The sequence below is a fragment of the Lissotriton vulgaris genome, chromosome 4_1 (assembly GCF_964263255.1).
Source record: "Lissotriton vulgaris chromosome 4_1, aLisVul1.2, whole genome shotgun sequence".
NCBI classification, from domain to species: Eukaryota; Metazoa; Chordata; class Amphibia; order Caudata; family Salamandridae; genus Lissotriton; species Lissotriton vulgaris.
Window position 1 is genome coordinate 1,215,047,114 of NC_141691.1, and position 14,417 is coordinate 1,215,061,530.

Below are 14,417 nucleotides of genomic sequence, written 5' to 3' on the forward strand. Positions count from 1 at the left end.
ATCTAGAAACACTGTTAAGTGTTCAGTAAAATATCTCTCCATTTCCTCAAAACCAATATATGGCCTGGCCCGAAATTCCTTTCAGCGGACGCAGAAATCTATTATTAGTTTATAGTGGGACAGGAACAATGAAATCAGTTACAAAGAAGGCATAATGCATAGTTTCATGAGGACCCTTGAAACAATCGATATCCACAATAAGGTAATCTGGCTGCATTGTGGTCGTCCATTGAGAATTGCAATGCTCTGGGGCCTCTGTTGAATTGATTGTCAGGATTCAGTTTTACACAGGAAATGAAACATTTATGTGGACTGGAAATCATTTGTAGTCTGCTGGGAGCAGCACGTGCCAGGGACACTGTGCATAAATAAGCATGGCCTGACAGCATGTGAATGCTAATATAAAACAATTTGTGAAACGGCGTGCCTTTCACATTTTAGCTGGTGGTGGTCGAAAGTAAACATGTAGTTCATAATTGTATTATGAAACGCACTCGGGTGATTTCAACTCAGGCCGCCAAGCATAATGGGACTGCCCATAAAAAAATGTGCTGTCGTTTTGCTGCTGAGAGGTGAGATTGATTTTTAATCACACTTGCTGTAAATCAGACCCAGCACAGGAATTGCCTCTGAGAGAAAGCACATTACTCTGCCGTGACACCCACTCACTACCAATTAAAAGCCTATGTGGCGCTACTATTGTTCAGATGAGTAACACCAAGGTGAATACACAGCGGTGCCATCCCAAGATGAAAAGGGGCCAACACACTCACCTTTCTGCAAGAGCTATGTATGGGAAAAAAAGGAAAAAATCAGCTTTGGAAAAGCCAATTTGTCTGCCAGTGACTGCCAGCCTCTTGACTTTGCCATGGCTCTAAGTTTTTCTAAGATTTGTGTAAAAGTTTATTGGTGGGAGGAGCTGCTGGGCCCTTGCCAATATATAAAAAAACATTTCCTAAAAGCAAAACAATGTTTTTGGTCTCAAAAAGCATATGTTGCCTGTATAGTCTCTTGCACTGAATGGAACTAATTGTTGTGTGGCAATGTGCTGGCTGAGAAAGAGCAGAATGCCTTCGCTTGCAGTGAAGTTGGGCAATATGTGAAACAGGCTCATCCACTGCCCCATGCTGTTTACTGTTGTGCGTGGAAGAAAATGTGAGTGACAGAATAACAGCCAACAGATGAAGATGGCTCGCTGGAAACTATAAGTATATTATAGATATCATTTTAGCAAATCAAAAGGTCTTGGCTAGCACCAGAGCTAAATATGTCTTTCTCGTTGCCAATGATAACGTATGATGATATTTGTGATACAACAAAGCCTATATACTGCACAATCATAGCATACGTATTTTGTTCCATTAATAGGCATAAGAAACCTGTTGTTGAACTGTTATAAACTGGGCTAACCATAGAACGTGTACCATGTTACAGGGACACATATTCCAGTCCTGGCCTTTCTTGCAACAGTCTAACGTAGCTTGAGAGCTGTAGTCGCTGTTCTCTTCAATATAACCAATTGGACAAACAGCCCTGAACAGAGTGTTTTGTAAAAGGAAAGCCCAGGACTGGAATATGTAACCTGGGCTTGCACAGCATGTGATGACAATAGGCATCATATTATGTTATGTTATGTTTTGTTATGTTATGATGATTTGTAAGGCATGCTAATCACTCGGGGTATCCTGGGGTCTGAGAAGGGGGGGACTGCCCTTACCAGGTCCTACTAGAATAGCCAGGTTTTACCGGGTCCTGTTTATGTAATGCTCAGCAGGTGTGAGTGAGGAGTTTGAAGAGGGGATGTTTGTAGATGGGGAGACAGTGAAGGTCTTTCAGATGATTGGAAGTATGTGTGTGCGATGCGAGTTTGAAAGTGGCTTTGGCTGTTGTCTTCTGAATGAGCTTGAGTCTCTGGGTGAGATGCATCATGATTCAGACATAGAGGACATTTCTATAGCCCAGTCTGCTGGTGATCAGTACTCGAGTGATGGATATTTGGGTGCTTAGAGCTATCCATCTCTAAACATTCTTGAGGAGTTTGAGGGTGTAAAAGCAGGTGGAGTCAATCTTGTTGACCTGGTTAGATATTGGAATTTAATTGTCGATCATAAACCCTAGGTTCTTTGCTCAGTTTGACAGGGTGGGTGTCAGACCTACCTCTGAGGACCACCAAGCTGTGGATCAGAGGGAGGTGTCTTTTCCACAGATGACCACTTGTGTTTTGTCAAAATTGAGGTTCAGGTGTAGTATAGGATGTAGGTAGTCATTCAGTTTGTGACTTTGGACTTGCAGTAGGTGAACTTAATCTTGGTACTGGAGAATTCAATGGACATGGAGAGAATGAGCTGTATGTCGTCGGCTTAGGAGCTGATGTTAAGCCTGTGGGACCGGACAATGCTGGTGAGTTGGGCCATGTATCTGTTGAAGAGCATAGAGCTGAGTGAGGAGCTTGAGGGACACTGCAGATCAGGTTGGGTATCAGAAGAAGAGTACGGGGCCAGGCCGACAGTTTGGGTGCATCCAGTTAAGAAAGAGCTGTTCCAATAGAGTGTGGGACTGAGTATTCCAGTGACTTGTAGGCATTGGATGAGGAGGGGGTGAGAGATGGTGCCAAAAGTGGCCGAGAGGTTGAGAAGAATCAGTGCTGCTGTATTGCCCTTATCCATATTTAGATGAATGTTATCAGTTGTAGCAATCAGGACTGTCTTGGTGCTGTGGTTTGATCTGAGTCCTGATTGATTTGGAAGGGTCCAGGAGGTGGTTGGCATAGAGGTGGTCAGCCAGTTGCTTGTTGAACAGTTTTGCGAGGACTTTGGCCTGACTGGGAATGAAGGAGACTGATTTGTATCTTGACTGTCTTTGGGCATAACTTGGATTTATGGTTTCTATAGTGTCCACCTTTGTTGAAGTGTTGTTGGGCAATGGAAATTCTCCAATAAAATACTGAAAATCTGCAGGCTCTGAACAGATATATCAGAAATGTTAGCAAGGACTTGAGCATCAAACTCAAGTACGGCATTCATAGAGTGAGGCTCTGATTCACAGTTTAAATGTAACGTTCTGCAAGGAAAGAAAAATCACAGTAGATCCCGCATCTGTTGTCGTCTAGTATATTAGCCAAGTTAGCTTTATCAAGTAAATAGCGCAGGCCTGCAGTAAAATCTATAAATAAATGCTATATCATGAGTGGTTTGCCTTTAAAGCTGTGGGGCCTGGGCAATAATGACCATTTTAGCCCTATATCTGACATGTCTGACTATCAATATCAAATTAGGTCTCCTTGATTATAGCTGCTTGTTGTTTTATTTATTTATTAATTTGAATACATAAATAAGAATGAACTTCATAAGACAAATAAACACATAGAATAACATAAAAAAAGTAAGAAAGTTATATGAAGCAAGTCTTCTAAGGCAGAGCTGCACAGATTTGGAACTCCCTTCCAGCTCCTTGTATCTTGCATCATTTCTTCACCTTTAAAAAAGAACTGAAAATCTTGCTATTTCATAGACACTTAGGATAAAAACACTTCATCACATTCCCATTCCCTAATTTCTAATTTCACTTGACCCGTCCTGTTTTGATATTTAACTGTTTATATATATATATATATAAAGAGAGAGAAAGAAAGAAAGAAAGAAAGAAAGAAAGAAAGAATGAAATATAGATAGATAGATGATTGCCAGCATGCAAGAACAATGGGGCATATTATCAAGGGGGTTTATCTCCGCTTTTTTGGCTTTAAAAGCCAAGAAAGCGGAGATAAAATTATCTCCCTATTACCTAGCTGCTGCTAACACCAGTTAGCGACAGCTAGGAGGAGATAGCGACCATCTTGGGCCCCACTTTGCATGTCAGTGATATTTATCACTAATGAGATGCAAAGTAGGCGTGCCAAGATGTTAGCGGCTGGAAACAATCGCTAACATCGCTATCTCCTATTACCAACTTTTGGAGATATTCGCGCTAAGCGGGAATATCTCCAAAAGCTAACACCTGCCCTGAGCAGTTCTTAGCCATGTTTTCCAATGGGAGGTGGATAACATGGCTAAGAGCATTAGCTCGCTAATGCATGAATATCGCTGACTTTTCAGCGATATTCATGCTTTGCGGCGATTTTTACCGCATTTGCGTTAAACCTTGGTAATACCAAGGTTTATTTGCGGTAAAAATCGCCGCAGCGCTGCGGTAAATTTTTGTCTCTAACCAAGCAATAGCGATAATTATCGCTATTGCTTGGTAATATGCCCCAATATTTCCCAAGGATCACTGCTTTGTTGTCAGATAATCAGGAGTGACTTCTACAAAGAAAAGGTTGCAGGTTCTTAAGCATTGGTAGCCACCAGCGTGCGATTACTGAACTTGCCAAGATGGCTCTTTCCCTACAGATAATAAACATACTGTACCCCACACCCCAGCGAACCTCATTACAAAAAAAACATAACACACAGTTGAAAAACAGTATTCGACCTTGTTTAATGTAACTGCTGTAACACATTTCAAACAGCTACTGGTGATATCTTCAACTACTGGGCCGGCACACAATGGATGAGTTAGGTTTAGAGGAAACATCCACAGGAGCACACTCAAGTAGGTCTCACTAAAAACGTACTCGTTTCTGCAAAAAAGCACTTCATGTGATGCTGTTTGTTAAATAGCAGTACAAGGGCAATCTGCTAAAGGAGAGAACTTGAAACATTTTGTGCCGCGTTACATCCTGCATCTGGAAACGGTTACGCCACTTTGCTCTACTGAACTTGCTCTTAGAAAATTTGGACCACTGTGCAGAATAATGTGCATCTAACCCCACATGCATTGTCCGGGAGTGCTAATTTCTAAATTGCCGTAGCAGCAAGCACTGATAAGAAAGCCACATTGCACTCTGTTTTTATTTCTATTTTTTTCATTTTTTCATTTCTTTTAAGTTGTAAGATTGTATTAATGTGCTGGAAGAATCTTTTAAAGATATGTTTTTATATATCTAAATAAAGAAGTTATTGTTGTATTGTTACTGAACTTGCTCTGCATGCAACACAGTTATGCGTCTATATCAAAGCTAAAGCAAGGGCATGGATTTGAGGAGATAGCTGTTATGCTTTTGAATAGTAGTTGTTGAATGTTTGCAAACGTGTGCATGCAGTATTAAACAGTCATTTTAAAACCAGGGGCAGCTCCTCTGCAATGGCAGAGGAGCGTCACACCCTCAATTGGTGCAATTTAGGTTGGCTTTACCAGAACATACAGGTAATCTTCCAGTTTAGGGAAGATCCACTAGATGGATGATCACTTCCTGGGTGGAGTTACAGGGAGAGTCAATCCAGTAAATTGGTAGGACTTTGGTCCTCAGAGCATACCTCTGTTAAGTATTGCCACATTAATAGTGTTTCAAATTTGCATTTGAATTTGGGTTCAGAGGCCTTATTTATGAAGGACTTGCGCCGCCGGGGCGTCACTTTTTCCCATGTTAAAAGGGACGCACCGGCGGCGCAAGTCCTTCATAAATAAGGCCCCAGGGGCCTCATTTGTGAAAGCCTTGCGCCACCGGTGCGTCACTTTTTCCCATGTTAAAATCACGCACCGGCAGCGCAAGGCCTTCATAAATAAGGCCCCAGGGGCCTTATTTATGAAGGCCTTGCGCCGCCGGTGCGTTACTTTTAACATGGGAAAAAGTGACGCACCGGTGGCGCAAGGCCTTCATAAATAAGGCCCCAGGTGTTTTAAACTCTGCATTATAGTTTGCTATTGTTTTCCCTTCTGTTTTTTTATACTCGCATGAATTAAAACCAGGGGCCCTTTGAGTGTGCCGCGTGGGTTTTGGCTAACGCTAAAATAAACAATAGCTGGTCAGTCTAGACATACATTTCCTTTACAATGCACAACAAAATTAGAGTATGTGGCTACTCTCCCATCTCAGTCAGTAAGATCGTTTTCCTTAAACAGATGCACATCAAAATATAACCTCAAGAACAGCAGATGTTCATCGTGTTGCTGAACCTTCATGTTGTAAAATAGCTTAAAAATGCAAGACAAGCTCTGTGGCCTAAGAAATATTTACGATATATTCTTTCAAACAATTGTTAACAGTGTTTTCACTTAGGAGACTAATTCGGCTTGTAATTTAGTTGCTATTCATGCACTCTATTGTATGACTATTTTTAGCCTAGCATCGAGATTAGTAAATAACATCAGAATAATTCTTGAAGGGTGTCTTCCATACCGTTTTGCTACACATTTAGCATTAATTATGTTCGTTCAAGTTTATTGCGTGTGTTTCTTTTGCATTGTTGTTCTTCTACTGAAGATGTTTATTTTTCAATGCGGAATTCACCGCCTGATTCATCATTCATATTTGCGCTCGCAAAGGGCCAGATTCTGAGAATCTGGCCCTTTGCGAGTGCGATTTTTGCATTTGGGATTCAACATCCCAAATGCAAAAATCGCTATTTGCTAATTCGCATATTTGCGAGGATTTACATTTAAGGAATCTCTATTTGATATTCCCTAAATGTAATTCATCATCCATTTTACAATTGCGAAATCGCAATTTCGGGCCGCAATTTACTGCGAGGTCAAACCTCGTGGTAAATTGCGAAAACTCAGAAAAATGCATTTAAATGCATTTTTCTGAGTTGCACGTTACACACACACATGTACTTTGGACATGTGTATGTGCAACACCTGTGTTAATTTCCATTGCAGGGGTGCTACAGGGTGTCCTTTGGACACCCCTGGCACCCTTGTACTCGCAATCTTGGCCCATAGGAATGCATGGGGAGTTATTCCTTATTTGCGATTAGCAATTAGCTAATCGCAAATAAGGAATCAGTGGGAATTGCGATTCCTACATGAATACCGTTTTGCGAGTCTCAAATAGCGATTCCTTATGATTCGCTATTTGAGCCTCGCAAAACGGCCCGTTCATGAATCAGGCTGTAAGTGAAGCAACACGAGACACATATCTTTGCTGTGAACGTTTGGCCAACTTTGTTGTGACTTGCTCGGAGTTGGAAAAAATGTGCATACAAATGTTTTTGCATGCAGGCCTCTCATTTGTAATTAGTTGGGAAAACAACATTACCGATAGCAATAAGTGTTGAGAGAGCATTATCTTCAAACATACCTGTCAAAGCAAGCAAGCAGTTACCAGAAAAACAGATTTAGATGTTCCACACAGTACCAAATGATGGTAAGCTAAAAAAATCTCATTTTTCTTGCATTTAAATTGGGAAGCTCAATTCCTCCTTATACAGGTATTGTGTTATCCTAATGAAGAATACTTGAAGGAGCTAAGATAGACAAGATTCTCCTGCTGTTTTCATTTGCAATAACTTGGTGTGCTAGAATAAAAGTGTGAGATAATCAGAACCGTGCAGTGGGCATAATACATTTAAATATTTTTACTAGGTTTCCACCTTTCTCATTTAAAATCATAAACTCACACTATAAATATTTTATAGACCCACTGGAGGGCGCTATGTAATTGTTTTGGGCTCATGTTATTAAAATAACAGTTTGTAAATGTATAAACAGATTTAACAGATTAAACTACTATTTCTTCCAGCACTCGTTTTTCAATGAAAACCTTCCTTTCATGTAGTTGGCAACTGCATAACTGCACTTGAAATCTTTAGCCAGCACCTAGAATACTATCCATGATCATGAAATTACAACTCTTTTTTACGATTGTAAAAAATGCAGTTCTTTCAGTTTGAATAACAGAATTTAAAAATTTGAGATTTTAAAAAAACCCTGGGTATGTTCCTTGGCTCAATATTCTACCTCTTAGCAAACTTTTCCAGGGATCGTGATGCTCAAACGTTTATGGTCAGTTTTTATTGAACTGTAATGTATTTATTGGCTTTGTCAGTACCTTTTTCATCCTAAAGCCTTTGAGGTGCTAAGTAAAAATCTACTTCATTTGTTCATGGTTGGGAGACAGCGGTTTTATGGTATGGCCAATGTGGGAAGAGGTCAAGGACTGTATCATGATGGGCTGCGGTGGCTCAGTACAAAGCGCCTGCTTGTATGGGGCTGGTGTGTGTAAAGAGAATTATTTTAACCCGATATTTCCCTGAGTTAATGTGTAATTTTAGACAGCCCAGCATAGAAAAATGTTTCTGAGTTGTATTGCGTGGAAATCAAGTTGTACCTTGTAGAAATGCTGAGTAATTTAAATTCACTTTACACACTGCCGGCGTATAAAAAGCAGCAGTTGAGTTGATTTGTCCCCAGGTGTTGTGCGTAAAGGGTGTATCAGGGTTTCATATGTATTGAGGCAAACTAGCGGCTATACTTAATCCTCGCTGAAGTACAGAATGTAAAGAGTCAGTTTCCCATGTGCCCCACATCTTGCCTCATGTGCGTGAGTATACTGTTGATTGAGTTTGTTTGGAAGAATAGGGATTTATTATAAAGTCCAAAAGAGTTTGAAATGTTGGATGTTGAGAAAGAGGTTAAAATTTAGGATAAAACATCAAGAATGCCTTCCCTTCTCAAAAGGTGTTACGACTCACCCACCAAAGAAAACTTTGAAAAAAATATTGACAAAATTGTTCATTTTTCAAAGTCAGGTTGCAAAATCAATAACGGACAGCGGAGATTAGGCTGAATTTACGGGCAGTCCGGGTGAAGCAGTAATGCTAACGCTGGCCAGCAAACTAATGCGGGAAGATGGTGTCAAAGGGACTCGTGCATCCAGCCCAGCTTCTGATTCTACCCACATACGGTCTATTAGAGATAAACTTCTTGTGAAAGGCACATGTAAAGTTGATTTCCCAGACACAAACAAGCTCCACTTCTTTCATCTAATAGTCAGTCCAGATGAGGGCTAATACCAAAGTGGGAAATTTCAGTTTGAAATTGAAGTTCCAGAATCTTACAATATGGTGCCTCCAAAGGTGAAGTGCTCAACCAGAATTTGGCATCCAAATTTCACAGAGACGGGAGACATCTGTCTAAGCTTGCTGCGAGAACATTCATTCGATGGCACTGGCTGGGCTCCAACTAGGACATTAAAGGATGTTGTTTGGAGGTTGAACTCCTTATTTATGGATCTTTTGAATTTTGATGACCCTTTGAACATTGAAGCTGCAGAACACCACTTACGAAATAAGGAGGACTTTCGGTGTAAAGTTGAAGACTATATGAAGCGGTATGCGAGATGATGAAGGGTGGAGTCTCCCCTCATGATGACCCTGCCTCACAGAGCTGAGCGTGATCACATTAAGAAGACTACAAACGAAAGGCTGTTGCTAATGTTTGGGTTCTTTACTCGTCCCCCTACTCATGTCGCAACCAAGACGACCTTAGACCACATCCGCGTCCATGTCTTCTGGAGTCGCCACCATGAAAACTGCGAGGGATTGAACAGGGGAGGGGCATGGGTCCCGGGTGGTGGGGGGAGGAGTAGAGAGGCAATGTTGCTTCTGTTTTAAAGCTGTTTACATTTCTGACACTATACATCCTTCTGCGGAGAGTTACTCCAGAAATTACATACGGAACTTGCTGTTGAATATAGAGCTTTACTGTATAAAGTAAGGTTATCGAAAAGTTGGCCAAAGAGCTATATGTCTCACAGGCAGTTAAGAAAATCTGAACTGTCATATTGCCTACTGTTTTTCAGACTGTTTATAGCATCTTTCTTCACTTTATATTCTACCCAGCTCCTTGCAAACAGATTCATATGTGTACATAATTTGCCTTTCATCTCATAATATAGATATATTAACATCCTCAAAATCTATATTACCTACTGGCGGTCGCCAGTAGGTATATATAGTTAGGATTTTTTCCCTATGGGATTTCTGAAAATTCTATGTCTAATAACTTTGGCGTTTGTGGACGGAATTGGCTGAAATTTTCAGGAAAATGGCACATTTTGTTTCTGAGCAGCCCCTGAAAATTTGGGGGGGGTTCGGCAAGGGGGGGCCGAGAAAAAAGGGGGGTCCCAAAACGCGTTTTTAACATTGAGTTTTCCATAGGGCGGTTGGACTCACTTTTAGCTCGAACGGCTGAATGGATTTGCACGAAACTTGGCAAAATTGTAGGGACTGTTAGCCCGATGTGCCTTTGCTAGGTCTCAATATATGTGCTCCAGTAGTTTTTGAGAAATTAACGTTCAAAACAAGATATATATCTGTAACAGCGCTCCGGGCTGCGCTCCGGTCCGCTTACTTTTCGCGAAACGGAACTTTGCGCGCAGAAAGCTGATTGGCTCTCCGGTGTCTGTCAACATTCTAAACAGTCCGGAGCGGCCGCCATCTTATCTCTCGGTAGGATCGAGAGAGAAGAAGAGGTGAAAAACGAAGGGGGAATTTATTGAAAGGGGGCAAGGTATACCCCTCTTGACCCCCTAGGAATGTTGTTGGGGTTATTAAAGGGTCCCGTGGGGAAAATAAAAAAAAAATGATTTTTCACGGTAGAAGCGCTTCACGGGCCGCGAACTGGGCCGCAAACTGGTAGCGAAACGGGAATTCGCCATTTTGTGCTTCGTTTTAATTGTTTAGAGACAAAAATTATCGCCGCACATCGGCCACAATGCATGAATATCGCTGAAAAGTCCGCGATATTCATGCATTATCCAGCAAATGCTCTTAGCCATGTTATCCACCTTCCATTGGATAACATGTCTAAAAACTGCTCTGTGCGTGAGCTTTTTTTTTTTTTTTGCTGCGTGACGTTTGTTAACGTTCGATTCGATGGAAATCAGGAAGTGTTGACCACCATTTTGTCACTGCGAGTAAATATTTTGTTATAAATGAATCCTTATTGATAAACATTGTCTGCGCCATTTTGCGTTTTTGTCCAATGCCACAATTTTGTCGTGCACGGCAGCCATTTTAGATGCCTTGACCAGGGCCACTCTCTGCACGCCGCCGATCCTCAGCATGGCTCCCCACCCTCGCAAGCATCTCCCCCACGCACTGGTCACCCCCGCTCTCTCTCTCATGCATGGGCCATATACTTCCCCCCATCTGCGCTGCTCTTCTCTGAGAATCACACCCTGTGCCCGCCCGACACCTCCCTTTCACCCTATTCACTAACGCACCCTCTGACACTCCTCTTCCTCTGTGTCCGATTGTCCAGGCCGGACCCAGGCTATCACGTAGCCCTGCGGATGTAGTTTATGGCCCCAGCTGTAGAGTATCCAGACATGCCAACCCTCCCGATTCAGGTGTGAGACTACTGATTTCAGTGCTAGTCTCCCGCCTCCCGATTCCTGCAAGGAAAAACCCGGGGGGATATTACCAACAACTAGCGATAATTTTTGTCTCTAACTTGCTTAGAGACAAAAATTATCGCCGCACATCGGCGAATTTTATCGCAAATGCGATAAAAAACGGCCGCAATGCATGAATATCGCTGAAAAGTCAGCGATATTCATGCATTATCCAAGAAATGCTCTTAGCCATGTTATCCATCTCCCATTGGATAACATGGCTAAAAACTGCTCAGGGCAGGTGTTAGGTTTTGGAGATATTCGCGCTTAGCGCGAATATCTCCAAAAGTTGGTAATAGGAGATAGCGATGGTTAGGGACTGTTTCCAGTCGCTAAAATCTTGGCACGCCCACTTTGCATGTCATTAGTGATAAATATCACTGACATGCAAAGCGGGGCCCAAGATGGTCGCTATCTCCTTTTAGCTGTCACTAACTGGTGTTAGCGACAGCTTGGTAATAGGGAGATCATTTTATCTCTTTTTTTTTGGCTTTTAAAGCCAAAAAAGCGGAAATAAACCCCCTTGATAATATGCCCCATGATTTCTCGGGGGTTTCAGCTGACAGGGCTTGGTATTGTGTTACGTGCTAATTTTTCCAGGAAACGTCAGAGGGTCGATGCAGGTGTTCTAGAAGAGGTGATAAACCATTTAAGCCTCATGAACAAGCGCATGGTCTTTTAAAGATTTGTGAAGTACTCGGGCGGCGGTGTGTGTGTGCCCTCTTTCAGGAGCGGGCGGGGGGGCACTGCCAGTAACTTGCCAGGTCAGGTAGTGTTCAACACGTGCATCACCCTTTCTCTGCCTGCTATTGCGCTCCATGCTTCGGAAAGGTAAGAAAAAGAACGTGCATTTGAGTTTGAAATGTCCGATCCTGTAGCAGTACACTTGCAAAGCCCACACATGACAATAACCCGATTCAAGGCCCCATTCACCCGTTTTTAAAATTTTTTATAACACTCCAACAAAGTAACATTATAAAACTTTATTAACTTTTAAATATAATGAACGGAACAAAAACTGTAAAAACATTTAAACATTTTTCACCCAAAAAAGCAACAATGGTCAGAAGCTGTCTTTTGTGCGAATAGTCCCAAGGCAGCACAACGTGCAGAGTTCTTGACGGCACCCAGGTGATGTCGCCTGGGTGCCGCACTGGTTTTGGGATCCTACAATGCTGCTCCGAAAATTGGCGTGGGGCGTCCCGGGTGGTGCGAGGGGAGGCCACGTCAGTAGCGGTCTGTTGTGCGAATAGTCCCAAGGCAGCAGAACGCGCTGAGATGTTGATGGCACCCAGGTGATGTCCAGTAAACTGCCGCACTGGTTTTGGTATCCTACAATGCTGCTCCGAAAATTGGCGTGGGGCGGCCCGGGGGGGGGGGGGGCGTGGGGGAGGCGGCGTGAACGGGCATCCCCAGGTGGCGGCCATCCAGCTGAGTTGCGCCCGCTCTTGCGGCTACAGCGTCTCGCTCACCATGTTGTTGAGTTGCTCCCACTCTTGCAGTGCAGCGATAGGCGGCTGCCACATGACTCTTAAAATGGCGGACGGCTCTTCGGTTTTGGGCCTGGTCCACTGAAATGGCCCTGGGACACCTTGGAACTCGGACGCTTGCCTGCTAGGGCTTGGGCTCCATTCTCAAAGCGTCCCCTCAGCCGTGAAGATTCTACAAAAGTCTTGGGGGCCCCCGACTCCCGCAGGCTTCCGGTGGGGAGCGGCTGCCATGATTGCTCGCGGAATGACCACGACGGAGCCACGAGATGCTGGTGCTCTCATGCTGACGCCAGCTTCAGTCTGAATGATCCAGAAACAAGGTGGGGCTTTCATCGTTTGGGAAAAAAAAATGTTCTAAACCAATGAAAAGTGTTATTTTTAGGTCATATGACCAAGCCTTCCATCTTTAGGAAACCAAAAGTAAAATGAACCAATGAAAAGTTTTATAAACAAGTCACATGACCTGTTATGCGGCATAGGGCTACAAAAAGCGTAGAAAATCCGTTGGCACGTGAGGCGGCGTCAGTAGCAGACCGATGTGCGAATAGGCCGAAGGCAGCACAACGCGTCGAGATCCGGATGGCACCGAGGTGGTGTCCAGCAAATTGCCGCACTGGTGTGGCCATCCTACAATGCTGCGCCGAAAGACGGCGTGTCCAGCTGAGTTGCGGTCACTCTTGCGGTACAGTGAATCGAACGCGCCGAGATCCGGATGGCACCGAGGTGGTGTCCAGCAAATTGCCGCACTGGTGTGGCCATCCTACAATGCTGCGCCGAAAGACGGCGTGTCCAGCTGAGTTGCGGTCACTCTTGCGGTACAGTGAATCGAACGCGCCGAGATCCGGATGGCACCGAGGTGGTGTCCAGCAACTTGCCGCACTGGTGTGGCCATCCTACAATGCTGCGCCGAAAGACGGCGTGTCCAGCTGAGTTCCGGTCAGTTTTGCGTAACAGTGACTCGAACGCGCCGAGATCCGGATGGCACCGAGGTGGTGTCCAGCGAGTTGCCGCACTGGTGTGGCCATCCTACAATGCTGCGCCGAAAGTCGGCGTGGGGTGCCCCGTTGGCTAATGAGGTGATGTCAGTAGTGGACCGATGTGTGAATAGGTCGGAACCAGCACAAGGCGCCAAGATCCGAATGGCAAGTCCTGGATGTTGAGTGCCTCAGTTGAGAGTTCTGAGCAGTGCTTGTAAGACTGTCTGAAGCTTATTTGCACCTGCTGCAGCTTCACTATTGCCCTGGTGTGGCCAAAGGTCGCACATGACATAGGCGGCCGGCTCCCGAGGTCCGGCGGAACTTTTTTCCTTTTCCTTTCTGCTTCTTTTCCTACAATCCGTTTCATCTGAAGACACGACCAGGTCCCTGAATGTGTGCAGGGGGACGCTATTGATTGAATGAAAATGGCGGCTTGACACAAAGCTGACTCAAGCGTTGCTGTTGATGCTATACAGACAAAAATTGGTTTTCAGTTTGTACATTCTTCAGGATTTTTTTTTCCATCCAAGGCTGATTGAGAGTTTGTAGAAAAATGGCTTCAGATTTTCCACATACTACTCTTCAACATTCTTCCTAAATGTAACAATGTGAAACTCACTAGGAGAACGGCTGTTTCTGTTTCCTTTCAAAATGCTGCCAACAATATTTTCTGAATGGAAGACACCATCTTGTAGCATAAAGGGCCGAAAGGGGTTCTGGTCTGGCCGATGG

At 43.6% G+C, this 14,417-nt stretch overlaps 1 pseudogene; it reads left to right on the top strand.

The window, feature by feature from the left end:
• Positions 1 to 8,625: 8,625 nt before the first annotated feature.
• On the top strand, positions 8,626 to 9,295 carry LOC147723069 (NEDD8-conjugating enzyme UBE2F pseudogene; annotated as a pseudogene).
• The last annotated feature ends 5,122 nt before the right edge of the window (positions 9,296 to 14,417 follow it).